Source organism: Embiotoca jacksoni, unplaced genomic scaffold, assembly GCF_022577435.1.
Source record: "Embiotoca jacksoni isolate LCO1_2020_lvr unplaced genomic scaffold, fEmbJac1.0.p SCAF_42, whole genome shotgun sequence".
Taxonomy (NCBI): domain Eukaryota; kingdom Metazoa; phylum Chordata; class Actinopteri; family Embiotocidae; genus Embiotoca; species Embiotoca jacksoni.
The window spans coordinates 202,506-219,038 of record NW_027185395.1 but is presented as its reverse complement, the minus strand read 5'-3'; the positions used below and the strand labels follow the sequence as shown (position 1 = coordinate 219,038).

At 40.7% G+C, this 16,533-nt stretch overlaps 1 protein-coding gene across 1 annotated transcript in view; it reads left to right on the top strand.

Moving 5' to 3' along the window:
* The first annotated feature begins 3,893 nt into the window (after positions 1-3,893).
* The window catches only part of tln1 (talin 1), a 93,403-nt gene continuing 80,763 nt past the window's right edge, over positions 3,894-16,533 (top strand). Inside the window, exon 1 of the mRNA XM_069168947.1 lies at positions 3,894-4,040. The gene's annotated coding sequence lies outside the window, so the exon portion shown is untranslated. The remainder of the gene's footprint in view (positions 4,041-16,533) is intronic.

Sequence of the window (16,533 nt, the reverse complement as noted above, 5' to 3'; positions counted from 1 at the left end):
ACAAGCCAAAGTTTAGAGCAATACCGAATGAAAGCTCATCTGTTCGGGGCCGTCTCTTCACCCAGTTGTGTTAATTTTGCTCTACAAAAAACAGCAGAGGATAATAAGGACAACTTTGATGCCACAGCAGTTAACACCATTCAATCAAACTTTTATTTTGATGACTGCCTTAAATCCCTGGCCACAGAAAAGCAAGCTGTTAACCTCATTAAGAAGCTTGGTGAGCTTTGTGCTAAAGAAGGATTCAAGCTAACAAAATGGGTTAGCAATAGTCGAGAGGTCCTGGCTGCTATCCCAGATGAACACAAAGCCAAACAAATTAAAGAACTTGACCTGGACAGAGAAAAGTTACCTGTGGAAAGGGCTCTTGGGATGGACTGGAACTTTGAAAATGACACATTTGGATTCCAGATAGCAATCAAAACTAGAGGTCTCACAAGACGAGCGATACTCTCGACTGTCAGTTCAGTTTATGACCCATTAGGTCTTGCTGCACCTTTTGTACTAAAGGAAAAGCAGATTCTTCAAGATCTTTGCCAGGCCAAGTGCGGATGGGAATCAAAAATTCCTGCTGAACTCTCCAAACCATATGAAAAATGGCTAACTGAGCTGCCTCAACTTAAACATTTACAGGTCAGTAGATGTTTGAAACTTGTAGATTTTGGTCAAATGGAAACAATACAGTTGCATAACGTCTGTGAAGCCAGTGAGCATGGGTTTGACACTGCCAGTCAACGGTTCAGGGATAGTTCATGTTGCTTTAGTGATGGGAAAGTCCAGAGTAACACCCTTCAGAAAGATGACCATCCCCAGACTTGAGCTTACAGCAGCCACTTTAGCTGCACGAGTTGATCGGATGTTACGCTCAGAACTACAGCTAAATCTTCAAGTGTCAATTTTTTGGACCGACAGTCAGTCTGTACTTAAATATATCGGCAATCAGACCAGGAGATTCCACACCTTTCTGGCCAATAGAATTACTGTCATTCATGACTTGTCGAATGATACTCAATGGAGATATGTGGACTCCAAACGAAATCCCGCAGACGATGCTTCACGGGGATTAAACATCGAACCTTTTCTGAAGTCTAAGAGATGGCTACAAGGACCCGAATTTCTGCAAAAGGAGGAATCACAGTGGCCAAAGAACCCAGGCACAATGTTGCAAAGTTCTCTCTCTCCAGATGATCCTGAAGTGAAAAGGGATGTGATTATGAACACAGTGAAGGTGGAGGGAAAAAGTCCCACTAGTAAACTGATTGAGTATTACTCAGATTGGAACAGCCTGAAAAAAGCTGTAGCATGGATACTGAAGTTGAAAAGCTTGCTCTTGGAGATCACTCAAAGAATGAAGGTGACAAATTCTGGATTGCTGCCCAGTGATGATAAACCACTGAAGGAACGCGCTATGAACCTAATAGTGACATTCAGTACAGATCTGACGGTGGAAGATATGGAAAATGCAGAAAGGGCTATACTTGCATTTGAACAACAGCAACACTTTACACAGGACATTACCCTCCTTGAAAGAGGAAAACATTGCTGAAAAGACAGCCCTATATTAAAGATGGATCCAATCCTTGATCAAGATATCCTGAGAGTGGGGGGAAGGATCAACAGATCAGCTATGCCAGTAAGTGTTAAAAATCCCATAATCTTACCCAAAAGATCAGAACTCATTCTAAGACACATACACACCCAAATTGCTCATTCTGGAAGAAATCATATGCTCTCAAAACTCGGAAAAAAGTACTGCATGTCCTCTGCAAACTCTTCAGCATGAAAGATCATCAGAAACTGTGTTTTCTGTAGACGAATGCAGTCTAAAGAAGGAGAGCAAAAGATGGCAGATCTCCCACAGGACCGTGTGATGTCAGATTTGCCACCTTTCACCAGTTGGCATGAATTATTTTGGACCTTTTGAAATAAGGCGAGGTCGGACCAATGTAAAACGGTGGGGTGTAATCTTCACTTGCCTTACTAGCCGTGCAATCCATCTTGAGGTGGCTAGTAGCATGCTAACTCCTGCATTAATGCAACACGCAGATTTCTATGTCGTAGAGGTACTGTAAAAACCATCAGATCTGATCAAGGTACAAATGTTGTTGGTGCACAAAAGGAGCTTGAACGATCATTAAAGGAACTAAATCATGATAAAATCCAAAGGAATCTACTCCAAGAAGGAATAAAGTGGATATTTAACCCGGCATCAGGTGCTCACCATGGAGGTGCATCGGAAAGACTCATTAAGTCACTCAAAAAAATGCTGTGCTCTGTGGTAAGAGAACAAGTTCTGGATAATGAGGCCTTGCAAACAGCCTTATGTGAGGTGGAAGCAATAATGAATGATAGATCCATCACAACAATAACAAATGACTTGAATGATGTGGAACCACTGACACCGAATCATCTGCTTCTACTCAAAACTAACCCTGTCATGCCTTCTGGACTATTCAAGAAGGAGGACCTGTACTCTAGAAGAAGATGGAGGCAGGTACAATATCTGGCTGATCTTTTCTGGAGAAGATGGGTCTGAGAATACCTTCCAATCACGCAACAGTGAAATAAGTGGAACAGAGTTAAAAGGAACTTTCTACCCGGAGACCTTGTTGTTATTGCAGATGATTCAGCTCCCAGGAACTCCTGGGTTCTAGGACGGATTCTAAAGACCCTGCCTGGAAGTAAAGGACTAGTCCACCGTGTCCTAGTTAAAACCAAAACAAGTGTTGTACAGAGACCTGTCAACAAACTCTGTCTGCTCCTCGAAACAGAAGAGTAGCTGGACAGATACTTGTAACAGCAACCTGATACATGAACTATAAGATGAACTTCATCTATGGACACTGAATGTTGAAAAGGAATGAAATACACAATTATGTGGGTTTGAATATTGTCTCTTTATTAATTTGTGTAATTGATATTTTTTAAGCAATTAGGGGCTGGAATGTTAGAGCCATATTTTGTGTTGATAATAAATTATATTAGAATTTGCTTATTTACTGAGGTAATGTAAATCTTTCTTTTGACTTATGAAATGAATATGCTGAATTAATTAGTATGTATTAGTTGTGATTGACAAGATGATTGTCAGTTGATTAGCAGCTGGTTTCCAGCTGATTATCAGCTGTGATAGGGGAGAAGGAGGACTGAGATTTTTGTTCTTCTTCACCAAACATGGAGGAAACGTGAGGAAGGGGCATCGGTAGTCTTTGACCTCACGTTACAACGAGAATGTTTTGTAAACTTTTTTTGATTAATGTGAGAATAAACGGAACAACTGAACCGGCGACTGCAGCGTTATGATTTGGAGCGGTTTAACGTGAGTCGAGCGGAGCTCTATTAAGATGGCACAGATTAAATGAAAAGGACACGGCCACCACAGTTCTTATACATTTGATCTGTTCTTTATACATTTGATCTGTTCTTTATACATTTGATCTCTTCTTATGCATCTCATTTCTTTTTTATATTTTTAAATGTTCCTGTATTTCTGTTTCCATGTGAAACACTGCAGGTAATTTTCTTGCCGTGAAGCACTTTGAGCTGCATTTCTTGTATGAATAAAGTGTAATTATTTATAATTAAACAAAACAATAGGCTGTATTAAAATGATTGTCTATTATGTGTAAATTCCACACTTCTGCTTATTATTCTTATCTCGTGCTTTGAATGTATTCATCGTGATGATCTTCTTCAAAGGCTTTTATAGTTCAAACATCCATGTTTGATTTCTGCCACGACTGAAGCGTTACTGCAGGTTGTTGGGAGCCGAACTGGTCTGTAGCAGAGCTGCAGTACACTGAACGTCCACCAGGTGCGACACCGCCCCCACGTTGCACGTCGACGCACCCAGCTTTGGGTGGAGTTTAAGCACCAGCACTTCCGAGAGCGGATAGGGAGGGGAACTGAGAAAAAGTCGCTTTCTGGCCCTTTCCCTTTGCGGAAAAACTTGATTTTTTTGGCGGAGAATAATTGGAAAACAATTCTGGTTCTTCAGCATTTTGAAGGGTCGCCGACGGGACTGGACTCAACGCGCTCAGGTCAGACTGAATATTTTTTGAACTTTGAAAAGTTTGAAAGGTTTTCAATCAAGAAGTCATTGACGTCACCAGAGACTCGGTTGTGGAAGCAAGAATACTTTTATTCCCAGACGGTTCCGTTATAATGTTCAAACAGCACAAACCTGTCGTGTAATACAGGCTAGTTCACACAAACAGGAAAGGGATGCTAAATAACACGCGCCATGTAGATGGACAACGAAGTACACTCTGACGCACGCGCGTGCGCGCGCACAGCCACCGCTGAACGCGCTGAGCGCGCTGAGCGCACTGAGCGCTTACTGTCCTCAAACGGTTCCTGGAGTAGAAGTTCGCTCAGTTGCTATTCGATGATGTAAAAGTACGTGTTTGTTCCTTCTTATCGCATCTTGAAATGTTTTGCTGTCAAAGTTTCATATTTTAAGGAACTTGTGTTTCTGAGTCTGGAGGCTGTTTCCCCTTTTGACCTCCACAAGTTCGGCTGCAGGGGGTTGGTTAGGGTTAGTTAAGGTTGGTTAGGGTTGGTTAGGGTGAGGGGTGGTTAGGGTTAGTTAGGGTTGGATTCGTTAGGGTTGGGTTAGTTAAGGGTTAGGGTTAGTTAGGGTTGGGTTAGTTAGGGTTGGGTTAGTTAAGGTTGGGTTAGTTAGGGTTGGGTGAGAGGCTGCAGCCTCGGGGCTGTTGGGCGGTTAAGCAGCTGCCAGACAAGCGAGCAAGAAAATGTAGCCGCTGGGTGTAAATGTTTCAGTGCAGCCGAGGAAGCAGCCGGAGATTTAACCAACTAAAAGGCAGGTTTACATCTGAAGGAAAAAGGGAACTTGGTGTACAGAAGCATTCTGTGAGTTGTAGGTGCAGTTATATGCTGCTGCATGAAATAACTGCCTTCAAGCATATATGGATGTTTGGTTTAATGGTGTGACAGTAAACCATCTCACTTCAAATGACAAACCACATTTCCTGTCATTTAAAAGTAGAAGACTGAAATGAACCACACCTCCCATTTATCATCTTGCCTTTCATTTCAAATTTCTTACATGAGTTTCTTTAGTTTTGGTTTGCAGTTCATTAATTTGTTTCTTTCTCAGTTTTTTTTGGTCTTTTTTCTTTTTTTATTTGGACACGTTTTTTCTGGAACAATCAGTTGCCTCAGCTTCTCTTCTACCGGTTTGATGAACATATCCTTCAAAGCAACCTGTGAGCAATGATCCCAGATCTCTGATGCTGTTGGCTTTAAGCTAATACAGATAAAACGGTATCGGACCGGTGCTTTACCAAGTTCCCACATGTCTACAGATAACTGCTCCTCTTTCCTGAATAATGCATCTGAACTGAAACGTTATTTCTGCAGATCTTATCAATCAATTGGGTTTATCAGCATACGCTGTGCTTTTGGGCTGTGCTGTCTAGGCAGCATGGATTTCATAGATTGCTTTGTGACCTCACCTGAGATAATAGAGGATCCACTACAACATCCATTGGGGTTGAGAACTGCTGTTTTAAAGCCTCGAGTTCGGCATTTCTGGCGTCGCCATCTTGTAACTTTTTGTAATATTTTGGACGACTTGGGGAGGAGCAAGCAGGTGTATCTATCTATCTATCTATCTATCTATCTATCTATCTATCTATCTATCTATAGTTTTATATATATATATATATATATATGTAGTTATATATATTGTTATATATATAACTATATATATATAACAGTTATATATATAACTATATATATGTTATATATATATATAACTATGTTATATATATATAACTATATATACATATATAAACTATATACATAACTATATAGTTATATATATATGTTATGTATAACATATATATGTATATATATATGTATATATTATATATATATAGTTATAACAATTATAAGCAGTGCCTAAGTGTATTTTCAGCATGACAGGAAGGCTAGTCCAGATTCCAGCTGTTTGTCAGTGAATACATGCTACAATTCCTGAAGACCCCAGCCGTGGTCCATGTCCGGCTTTCTACCTGCTCATTCAATTGATGGCTTTTAGTCCCTAAATTAGCAACAATGGGTTAGCCTTACCTGACCAGGTTCCCTCAAGATGAACTGACCTTAAGGTGGACCAGCTATTTTCATTTTAGTGACAATCTCAGCTACTTGCATAAGACAACAGCAAAATTAATGGCTGCTTAGTTGAGCTTAGATCACCACGTATATTAAAACCAGTCAAATTCCGCAATCTTTCGGTTTCCGCTTGCTGGAGTAGGTAATAGAAGGGAGACATTTGAACTCTGTGTGCTGTTCAAACCAGTGTGGTGACACCATTTAATAGCAAGCCAAATTAATTAAATGCAATATAGAGTTGGGAATGATCTTAGTTGTGCCTTTCATGCAAATGCATTCATTAAACAGGAGTAAAACCTCAGGAAAATAAACACACCAGGAACTCAGTCAGAACGGGTGTAATGACTTACTATTCAAAATAGAAACAAAATAAAATGTCCACATTTCTACCACAAATATATCACAAATTATAATAATGCACTGGAACTGGTAATATCAGCTTTAAACTCAGCAAGCACATGCTATACCTAATGGATTACAGCCAACATCCCACAGAGGAACACTCAGTAACTAATAGAACGGCTCAAAACTTTAATTGAAGTCACTTAATAAGATCTAATGCGAGGAAAAGCCAAACAAATCCACAAAAAACAATCCGCTTCACACTTAGCAGTCCAAAGGAGACCACCTCAGAGACAACACATCGATATCACTGTTACATAAAACTAGGTGGACCCAGTGTTGTCTAGATGAGTGAGTCTGTTAAATGTAGACACTAAAGTTTTTGATAAAATAATGGCTATTTGATTAGAAAATGTGCTCCCCATAACAATCCATGAAGATCAGATGGGATTTATTAGAAATAGACAAATGGTAGGCTACATAATATTTGCAGATTATATGATATTATATAATAATCTAACTCAAATTCCCAATCTGAAATGCTTGTGAAAGGCCTTAGACAGTGTTCAATTCAATTTAATTCAAATACATTTTTTTTTTTAAATTTTGCATCAAATCACAACATGAGTTATTTCAGGGCACCTAACATAGTAAAGTCCTGATGACAGAACTGTCCAACATTATAGAGAGAAACCCAACAAGTCCAAAATTCCCATGAGAGCGACCGCTGGGAGGAAAAAACTGTTACATTTTTTTTAATTAAGGACTTTTAGAGCACCTTTCAACTCTCAAAGATTTCTTTTTGAAGTTCCTGAAAGATCTTCAGGCCTCTCAAGTTGGACATTTGGCCTGGAATACTACTTTGAGGGAATCTCTTGTCTTTACGACTACTTTTGTGAATTGGCTGTTGTTCCCAACCTTGGGCCTAAATCATACTGTACGAGGGTGGATGAAGAGGTTCAGGGACTGCTCCTGTTGAGTGTGAACAGTGCGCAGCACAGTGACGTGCACAGAGCAGGAGGAAGCTATAAGCCTTGTCAGTAAGTATGCACGTCGTGGTTAAAACTCTCCGATGCAGCCACCTATGCTGTGTTCAGTTTGAGATTACTGAGTGCAACACTGTTTTAAACCTCTTATTTAGATTTACATTTAAAGGGCAGTTATTTGACCAAAAACGATTCAATTTCACATAAGAACTTTGTGAACTAAAGGACCTATCATTCCAATATTTCTTTAGAAAATGCATCATTCCATCAGAATAATAATCACAAAACATTGGTAAAACAAAATATGAATGGATTTGAACTGCAGTTCTCTTAACCTTCCATTGTCAGTCTGTATCCTATATGAATACATTTTTATTTTGACACGTTCGTACTTTAGTTTCGTCCTGTTCGTCCATTTTAACCACGTTTCAAATTAAAGCTAAACTCGGAAGCATTACATTTTTGCCGCTGTCTGTCGCTAAAATGAAAATAGCTGTTCTGCCTCAGAGGTCATTCCACCGTAAGTGAGCCGGGTCGGCTCGCCTGTCCATTTAATAAGCAAGACGGGGACCGGGACTTGGGTTTTGAAGAATTGTGTTATTTGTTAAACAAAAAATGACAAGTAGCTCAAACTGCTATATTCACAGAGCTCTACTTTATACTCTGCTCCAGTCTTATTCAACACACTTATGCTCATTCTCTCTTTCATGGCTGCTCACCACGTTGGTTAACAGGTTTTCTTCTGTTCATTCAGTTTAGGACCTGTGAAAACCCATGTGAGCACTGAGAGTGTTATTATGGCTGTGAAAACCGTGTCAATGTTAAAAGGTAGCTAGCATCAGCTGAATTGATATTTGTCATTAGCAGGTTTGATTCACGGTAGCCAATAAAAGTAAAATATTAACTTAACAGTTGTGGATGAATTTGTTGGGACCGTCATTGAAAATAAACCTGCATCATTCCTTTAAAACAGATGATAAAATTAAAAGCAATTTTCTTATCTATACCTGCATTCCTTTTGTATGTCATAGAGTAAAGCAAAGAAAAGATTAAAAAAAAAATGGATTTATTATTGCTTTTTATACAAAGATAATCTAAAATGACAACAGGTTTGTGGGTAACCCCAGAAAAGTATATGTAATTGGATTATGGTAATATTTCCAACCAACTAATTACACATCGACAATTTTGTGATCAGTCATTTAAAATATAAAAGCCTATTTAAATGGAGAAAAGAGGTGACTGCTGTTTAGTATCATGGTGAACATGGATCAGAGGAGCTACAGGAGAGGGCAGTCTGAGGTCATCACAAACACTATCAATGTTAAAGTTGAGGGCTCCAAGACCATCTCAAGCAGCTTGATGTTCCTGTGAATATTATTAAAAAGTTGAAAGGGCTTCGGGATTGTAGATGAGCTCCCTGAATGTGGAAACTTAACCCCAGATTGAGTAAAAGCATAATGCAAAATGTTAAATAAAGAGCTAAGGAAAACTTCCAAAGAAATGCAAGCTGAACTCCAAGGCCGAAGTACATCAGTGTCTCATTGCAACATCTGTCACTGTTTGAGCAACACTGGGCAAGTTGGCCTTCAAGGACCCTAAGAGGACTCCACTGTTGAAAGAAAAGCATAAAAAAGACACACTTGAATTTCGTTAAATAGACAGAATTCTGAAAGAAGGTCGGGTGGATAGATGAGACAAAATTGGAGCTTTTTGGCTCGTCACATCAGCTCTGTGGTCATAGCCGAAAAAAGGAAGCTTTCCAAGAAAACAACACCATACTTCCTGTTAAACATGGAGGAGGGTGAGTTATCACCGCTGCATCTGGCACAAGGAAATCTCAACATGGGAGGTTTATGACAATTTGTTGTCATCATGTTAAGAACCAAGGAGAGATATTTATTTGACCTTTATTTAACCAGGTAATATCAATTGAGAACCAATTCTCATTTACAATGATGACCTGTCTGCACAGTCCTGAGGTGCATGTTTTTGGATGATGGGAGGAAGCCGGAGAACCCGGAGAGAACCCACGCAAGCACAGGGAGAACATGCAAACTCCTCACAGAAAGGCCCAGGACCGGATTCGAACCCAGAACCTTTTTGCTGTGAGGCGACAGTGCTAACCACTGCACCACCGTGCCGCCCTGATATTGATAAAAGACCAGACTGATAAGAATACGGATTAGTTAAAAATATAATTGTATTCATACCAGTTGCTACAGCTGGCCGCTGAAGTCCAAAATTGAGTGAAGATGCATAGTTTTCTACACTAACAGCATTACTGCATTTTAGACCAGATTTGATTCAACATTTACAAAAACACCAGACAGAACACGAAGCATTTAAAACGGTCGTACACGGCTCTGATGAAATGCATCTCTGGTATTTTCCACCATGTTGTTAGAGGTGCTGTGTTTGGCAACACCTGTGAGAAAAGGAAATGACTTGGTCAGTGAAAGCATGTAGGTGCTGCTGTTTACTTACAGTGACTACTTGTATTAAAATGTATATTTTACGATTCAGCTTTGTGATAGAAAGCAAAAGTGTCCAGTGTGAAATTGTTTGTGTGATCTGTGTTCATTAAAAGCTCCACGATGATCAATGTTAAATGAAGCTGGTTTAAATAGATCCAGTGAATACATGATCAACACGTCGTGTATAGACTGCTGGAAGCAGCCTACGGATACCAGCTCGGCCGGAGAGGTGTCGGTGTGTTGCATCACGGCCTACTCTCACACCAGTTAAGGAAGCGTGCTTATCATTCCAGTGTGCAGCATAGATTGGACTGACGTGTTTTTAACTCATCCATATTTGGTTAAGACAACATGCGCTGCCACTACTTCGGCGCAAGAAATCATTTGTTTTAGACTGCAGCGAGTTGCCGAGCCGGCGGCGACCTGCAGAGTTCAGTCAGTGCAGAGAGAAGTCTGCGTTGTCGTGAGGCGCTACTCATTTCTTCAGATAAAGTTTGAGGGGAGATCGGCTCAATGTGCCCTCAATCATGAATGTTCATGACTCCCATGAATTCTTAAATCTGGTTCCACAGCTGACATGCACACGGACAGACTGCTTTATATTTTCACGCTGAAACAGTGTTATTAAAAGATGAGGTGATGCAACACTGGTAAACATGATCCTGGCCCAACTTTTTTTAAACGTACAAAATGAGCATATATTTTAATAAAACAATAGAATTTCTCAGTTTTAACATTTGAAATGTTGTCTTTGTTCCATCTTCAATTAAAGAAGGGTTTACATGATTTGCAAATCATCGCATTCTGTTCCTATTTAAATGTTACACATTCTGGAAATGGGGTTGAATTTTGTACATTGTACAACAATACTAGAGACATCAAAACTATAAAATGGCACTGTGGTGGTGGGGTGTGGTTAGCTCAGCTGCAGGGGGTAGCGAGTGGTTCAGGGAACGGTGCCGGGCAGGTGTAATGAGCACAGCTGAGCCGAATAGGGACTGATGAGCTCTCCCCTATAAAGGGAGCAGGGAGAAGGAGGAAGAGGAGAAGCGGTTGCACATGGACATTGGTGTATGGACCGGGCAAATAAAGGCATTTTACTGTAGTAGCGGTAGCTACCGGGTCTCTCCTGGACACAGATGACACGCTCAGTCGTACGTTCGGGTGTAAAATGCCTTTATTTGCCCGGTCCATACACCAATGTCTTCATGCAACCGCTTCTCCTCTTCCTCCTTCTCCCTGCTCCCTTTATAGGGGAGAGCTCATCAGTCCCTATTCGGCTCAGCTGTGCTCGTTACACCTGCCGGCACCGTTCCCTGAACCACTCCTCCCACTCTCTACCCCTGCAGCTGAGCTAACCACACCCCGCCACCACAAGCACAAATGGAATTATAGTCCCTTTTCCCACTCTTATACTCGACCCTATTCGACTTTGGTACCGGCGGGTACTTTTCTGGACTTGGTTTTCCACTGCCGATAGTCCTCCCTCAACGTGTCATCGTTACTATAGCAACGCCCCATGAAACTACAAGTTCATCATCTTCCACACGGCACACGCAGCTTGCAACCTAACAGGAACGCCAGCTCCACTTCAGTTAAAGTCGGGGTGGTTTTGCTGTTGCCATTAATCTAGTAGTCCGGTGAATGAAAACCCTTCGGCTGCTGTCGAAGCTTTGCTCGTTAACAACGGCGGGTTTGTGCAGAATGTCCTACATGCAGTGATGAGTTGATTGGGAGGAATTTATGTGACCGTCCAGTCGTCTGTAATGTTTTCACGTCACCTTTGAATATCGACTCGTTCTTCATGGAACGTCCGTGGAGGTGATAGAAAATAGTTACAGGAACTATCCACAACTTTTTACCAATGGAAAACCAAAGCAGCATTTGAAACAGACTTATGTAATGAACAGAAAACCAAACTGTAACATATTTTAGAAAGCAGCCGCCGTTTGCCTTGATGACAGCTTTGCAAAATATTGGCAATACTGTATTTGTGAGATCATTACCTGCAATAGTTTTTAATCAGGTGGGCCTTGTTAATTGTTTCTGTATTTGGTTCGATTGTTGGCCTTCTTTAAGACCATCAGTTGTGCTGCTGTACAGCAAATAGTGTCTATATTCAACGTCTGCAGTAATTCATATCGTGCTCAAATAAGTAGAAACAAAACAACGATCCAAGTCTGAGTCACATAGCCTGAAAAACAAATAAAAAAACGATATATCAAATACTTAGGATCGAAATACTTGTAGTCTGGACTGTATATTCCAAGCAGCTTTGTTTTTCCTGGACTTGATTGAGGTTTACAGACTGGAGATCCTCCGCTGCCACAGAGTTTCTCCATCCTTACATTCCTGTATTCCGCCGGGATCGGCTGCATTTAGTTGTAATGTTGGCTGCCAGTGACATAAGACTGAATAAAGCCTCTCTTCTGTCTCCCCTCCCTCCGCCGGGGTTTTGATGCTGGTATTCCAGAGGAATGCACATTTGAATTCCTTCGCCAGGCTGGAGGTATCACAAACAGCGCTAGAGTTGGGGCATCATGCTGAGCTGCTATATACGTCCTGTAGCTTATTTAAAGGATACAGAAAGAGCTGCGGCCTCATTTATCAAACTGCACAGGAAGAGCTTTCAACAAGGTAAAAGATTAAGAGAATGCACCTAGTAGGAGGTTAGCTGCTGATGGAGCTGTAGTTGTGCCTTTTATGTTTTAACTTAAGTTAAATTAGACAAAGACTTTTCTCTGAAGTTGATTTGGTGGAACAGGTGTGGTAATGATTTCAACATCTCATCTCACTGAGGCTCTCCACACCTTCAGGCCAGCCACCTCTAGCTCTTGCCTGTTGTCGGGTCTTTCTTCTTAACGCTGGTCTTCAGAAGGTGAAAGTCAGACTGAGATAAACTGACTGAAACTTCTTCATGTGCTGTTTCTTTTGTTTTGACAGAGGTTCATTTTTCATACCTAAGCGTTGGCGATTGTTGTTATATTATTGCCATAGCTGGAGACGTTACGTTTGGATTATGTGTCAGTCCTGATCTCACAAACGAGATATCTCAAGAACTGCCTTTAGAAAAGTACTTCAACCCTGGCAAATAGATTAACTTGATACCAATGATTAACTGATATTATGGGGGTCAAAGGTCGAGGTCAGTCTAACCCCCAATTCGACATTCAGATGAACACGATGTCTTAAGAACGCCTGGATGGAATTTCTTCAAATGTGGCACAAATGTTAGCTGGCCTCTAGGTTGAATCGATTCAAGTTTGGTGGTCAGAGATCAAGGTCAGAGGTCAGAGCTCAAGGTCCCTGTGACCTCACGTGCATCTCATCCGTCTGTCTGGTTGTCAAAATTCCTTGAGGGAATTTCTTCAAACTTGGCAGAAACATTTACTTGGTACCTACAATGACCTGATAACGTTTTGGTGGTCAAAGGTCAAGGTCACTGTCACCTCACATTGACCAATTCTTATGAATGCAAAAATTTCAGGAACGGCTGTAGAGAAGTTCTAATTTGTCACAAAATGCAAAAAAAAAATCCATGCAAAACAAACTGCCTTAATAATGAACTGACTAGATTGTGGTGGTCAAACGTCAAGGTCACTGTGACCTCACATCTTTCCCATTCTTGTGAATATGATATTGCTTAAGGGACCCTCTTCAAATTTGGCACAAATATTCACTTTGACTCAAGAATAAACATTTCATTTTGGTGGTCAAAGGTAAAAAATGAAAGTAACTTGAGTTCATATCGTTTCCCACTTTAAACGTGAAAACTCAGGAATGCATCGAGGAAATCTCTTCAAATGTGGCACAAGTATTCATTTGGACATTTGAACATGAACTCAGACTGAAGGATGCATTGTTGTGATTTTGGGGGTCAAGGTCACTCACCTCACATTGACCCACTCTTGTAAATGCGTTATCTCTGGAACACCATGAGGGACCTTCTTCAAATTGAGCACATTTCATTTGGACTCAAGGATGAAGCAGGTAGACTTTGATAATTAAAGGTCAGAGGTCAAGGTTAATATGACCTCATGTCTGTCCTACCTGTCAATTCTATTCTTGTGAACGCGATATCTCGGGAACCCCTTGAGGGAATTTCTTAAATTTTGGCACTGACATTTACTTGGACTCAAGGATGAACTGATTTCAATTTGGTGGTCAAAGGTAACTGGGCCACGCTATAATGCAATAATTCATACGTTAATGATGACAACATTTCACACAAATATTAAAAGCATAAATTTGTTTTATTCTTTTCTGCCCATTTTCTTAACACCATTAACTGAAGGGCCGAAGGGGAGATTGCGATACATTTATGCGACTACTAAATTGGAGACTTTGGTGCTGATTTATAGATTTTCTGTGCTGTCAGGAAGTTTTGTGTAAACTAGCCACTTTTTTTTTTTTTAGAATGTATAGCATCTTGCAGCAACATCTTTATGAGTGTGGACAGATATGCATGGAAATTACAACTTGAGTGGTTAGCAGAGGCATACCACCCATTTTTTTCCCAGAACTCTTCAGTGTTTCTTGTTGTATGTTCTTGTGGACTGCACATTGGCCCTTTGAACAGGATTTGTGCATCTTGTGTTAAATCATCTGAGGTTCTGGTCATGAAGGTTTCTAGAATGTCGTCGGAGACCGTTCTTGCTTTTCTTTGCAGTCATAAAGGCTTTTTTTTTCTTCACCATGCAAATTATTGCCTGATGTCCCAAAAGCGTCAGTCTGTCAGATGAGCTGTCAATTTTCTAGTTTTCCTGGACATGCAGTATCTGCTTACAAATTAGTTTATGGACACGGATGTCTCCAAAGAGCCCACACTGACTAAGTGGGTTTTGAGTTTAAACTGGAAATGTGATAGAGTCATCATATTTGTAGAATTGCCTATGTTTTGTCATTATTTAACTTTGCTATCATCGACTGGATTTTAAGGTCTGTTGCATTTAGTAGGCCAAATAGCTTGTCTCCAGATGTTAATGGTAGCGAGAAGTAATTTGTATATTAGCCCCATTTTTTTTTTGTTAATGTTGACGTTTATCAGTCAGAGAGGCCTAATCCATTCAGAATCCACATCATAAGCGGCACGCAATATTTCACAGCTCTAGTCTGTTGTATATTAATATTTGACTCATTCATTTTATTAAAGTATTCAACAACATAAGACTGTCTGGTAAATACGATGCAGGGATTTTTAAAATAACATGTACAGAAGTGAAGCCCTAATAGTCTTTCTGATACATTGTCGAGTAAAAAATACAATATTTTTGGCTGCACCGCAACAACGGGGCCAGAGCTGTAAAGGGAGTGCACTGTTGAAGTAAAACACGTGTTGTGTTGGGTGTCAGTTTGTTACTGTTCACATAAAAGAAGCTTATTCAGCCAGTTTGGGTGAAGCTCAGCTATGTGAATAAATGTTGCTGAACACGAGTAGCTCTCAGACACTTTCATTTTGTAGAAATTGCTCTCAGAGCTTTATGTGTTGGAAAGCACTGGGCATGTTAAAAAAATACAACTGGGACAACTGACAGGACTTGGGAAGGATTCAGGATTAGAATTTAAGCCACACGATGATGCAGAAATTTGGATCTTCTTTCTGGCTCTCAGTCTGAACACGGCTCCGCAGTACGACCGGTTGCACATGCAACAAAAACATCGGTCCAGCGCAACTAAGCACTTTCATTGGTTGCACAGGTTGCTCTGAAAGGTTTGCCAGGTCTATGCGTGCAGACATTTGATTTGAAAAAGAACTAAATTGGGGAGGCGGGATGTGTTTGACTGCCAGTAGCCCGTAGCTGAACTATCAGTGGCACGGTAAGGCAGTTTAAACCATCCTGTGTTGGAGCTGCAAGTTATGACCAGAACGTTTTAACAGTTGTGTTGAAAAGCAGGACTTTGGGCCATTTGGGAAAGTCTTCAAAACTTTGGGCACCACTAGCGCTTCAGCTCCAGTGTGCAGGCTAACTAGCTAGCAGTAAACTAGTGGAGTGAGTGAGTGAGTGGGCAAGTTCTACTGAGAGAGCATCGATGTAAGTCTTTCTGCTCATGTCTTATATTTGTTGGGCTCAAATCCATTGCTAATATGAAGGCTAAAGCTTTTTATGAGCAGAATCTTCTGGGAACACTGGGATCGGCCCAAAACCTGCTGACACCGGCATTATTTATGACAAATGAAAGCAGGGTGCGCGGTTCAAACTGTATAACTAAATCATACAGTCCATCAAGCAAAGCTTTTTGTTTTGACGTGAATGTGCTGCAGTTTATTCCAAAGAGCAGCAAAGGTGTCTCCGAGCTTTTCCACCAGTTACAGAGAATAGAGCACAAACCTTTATATTTTCAAATAATAACCTCCATTATGTGCTGCTTCACCTAAAGCTGGGCTCAAGAGTGCGACCAAATATCTATCGCAAACATTTAGCAGGTCTGGTTAGCCAGACACTTCGTGGTCGTATAGGTCAAGGTCACTGTGAGGTCACGGCAGCTTCACACTGTGAACAGAATATCTCTGCAACACTTTGAGGAAATCTCTTCAAAGGTGGCACAAATATTTATTTGGACTCGAGGATGAACCAGTAACTTTTTGGTGG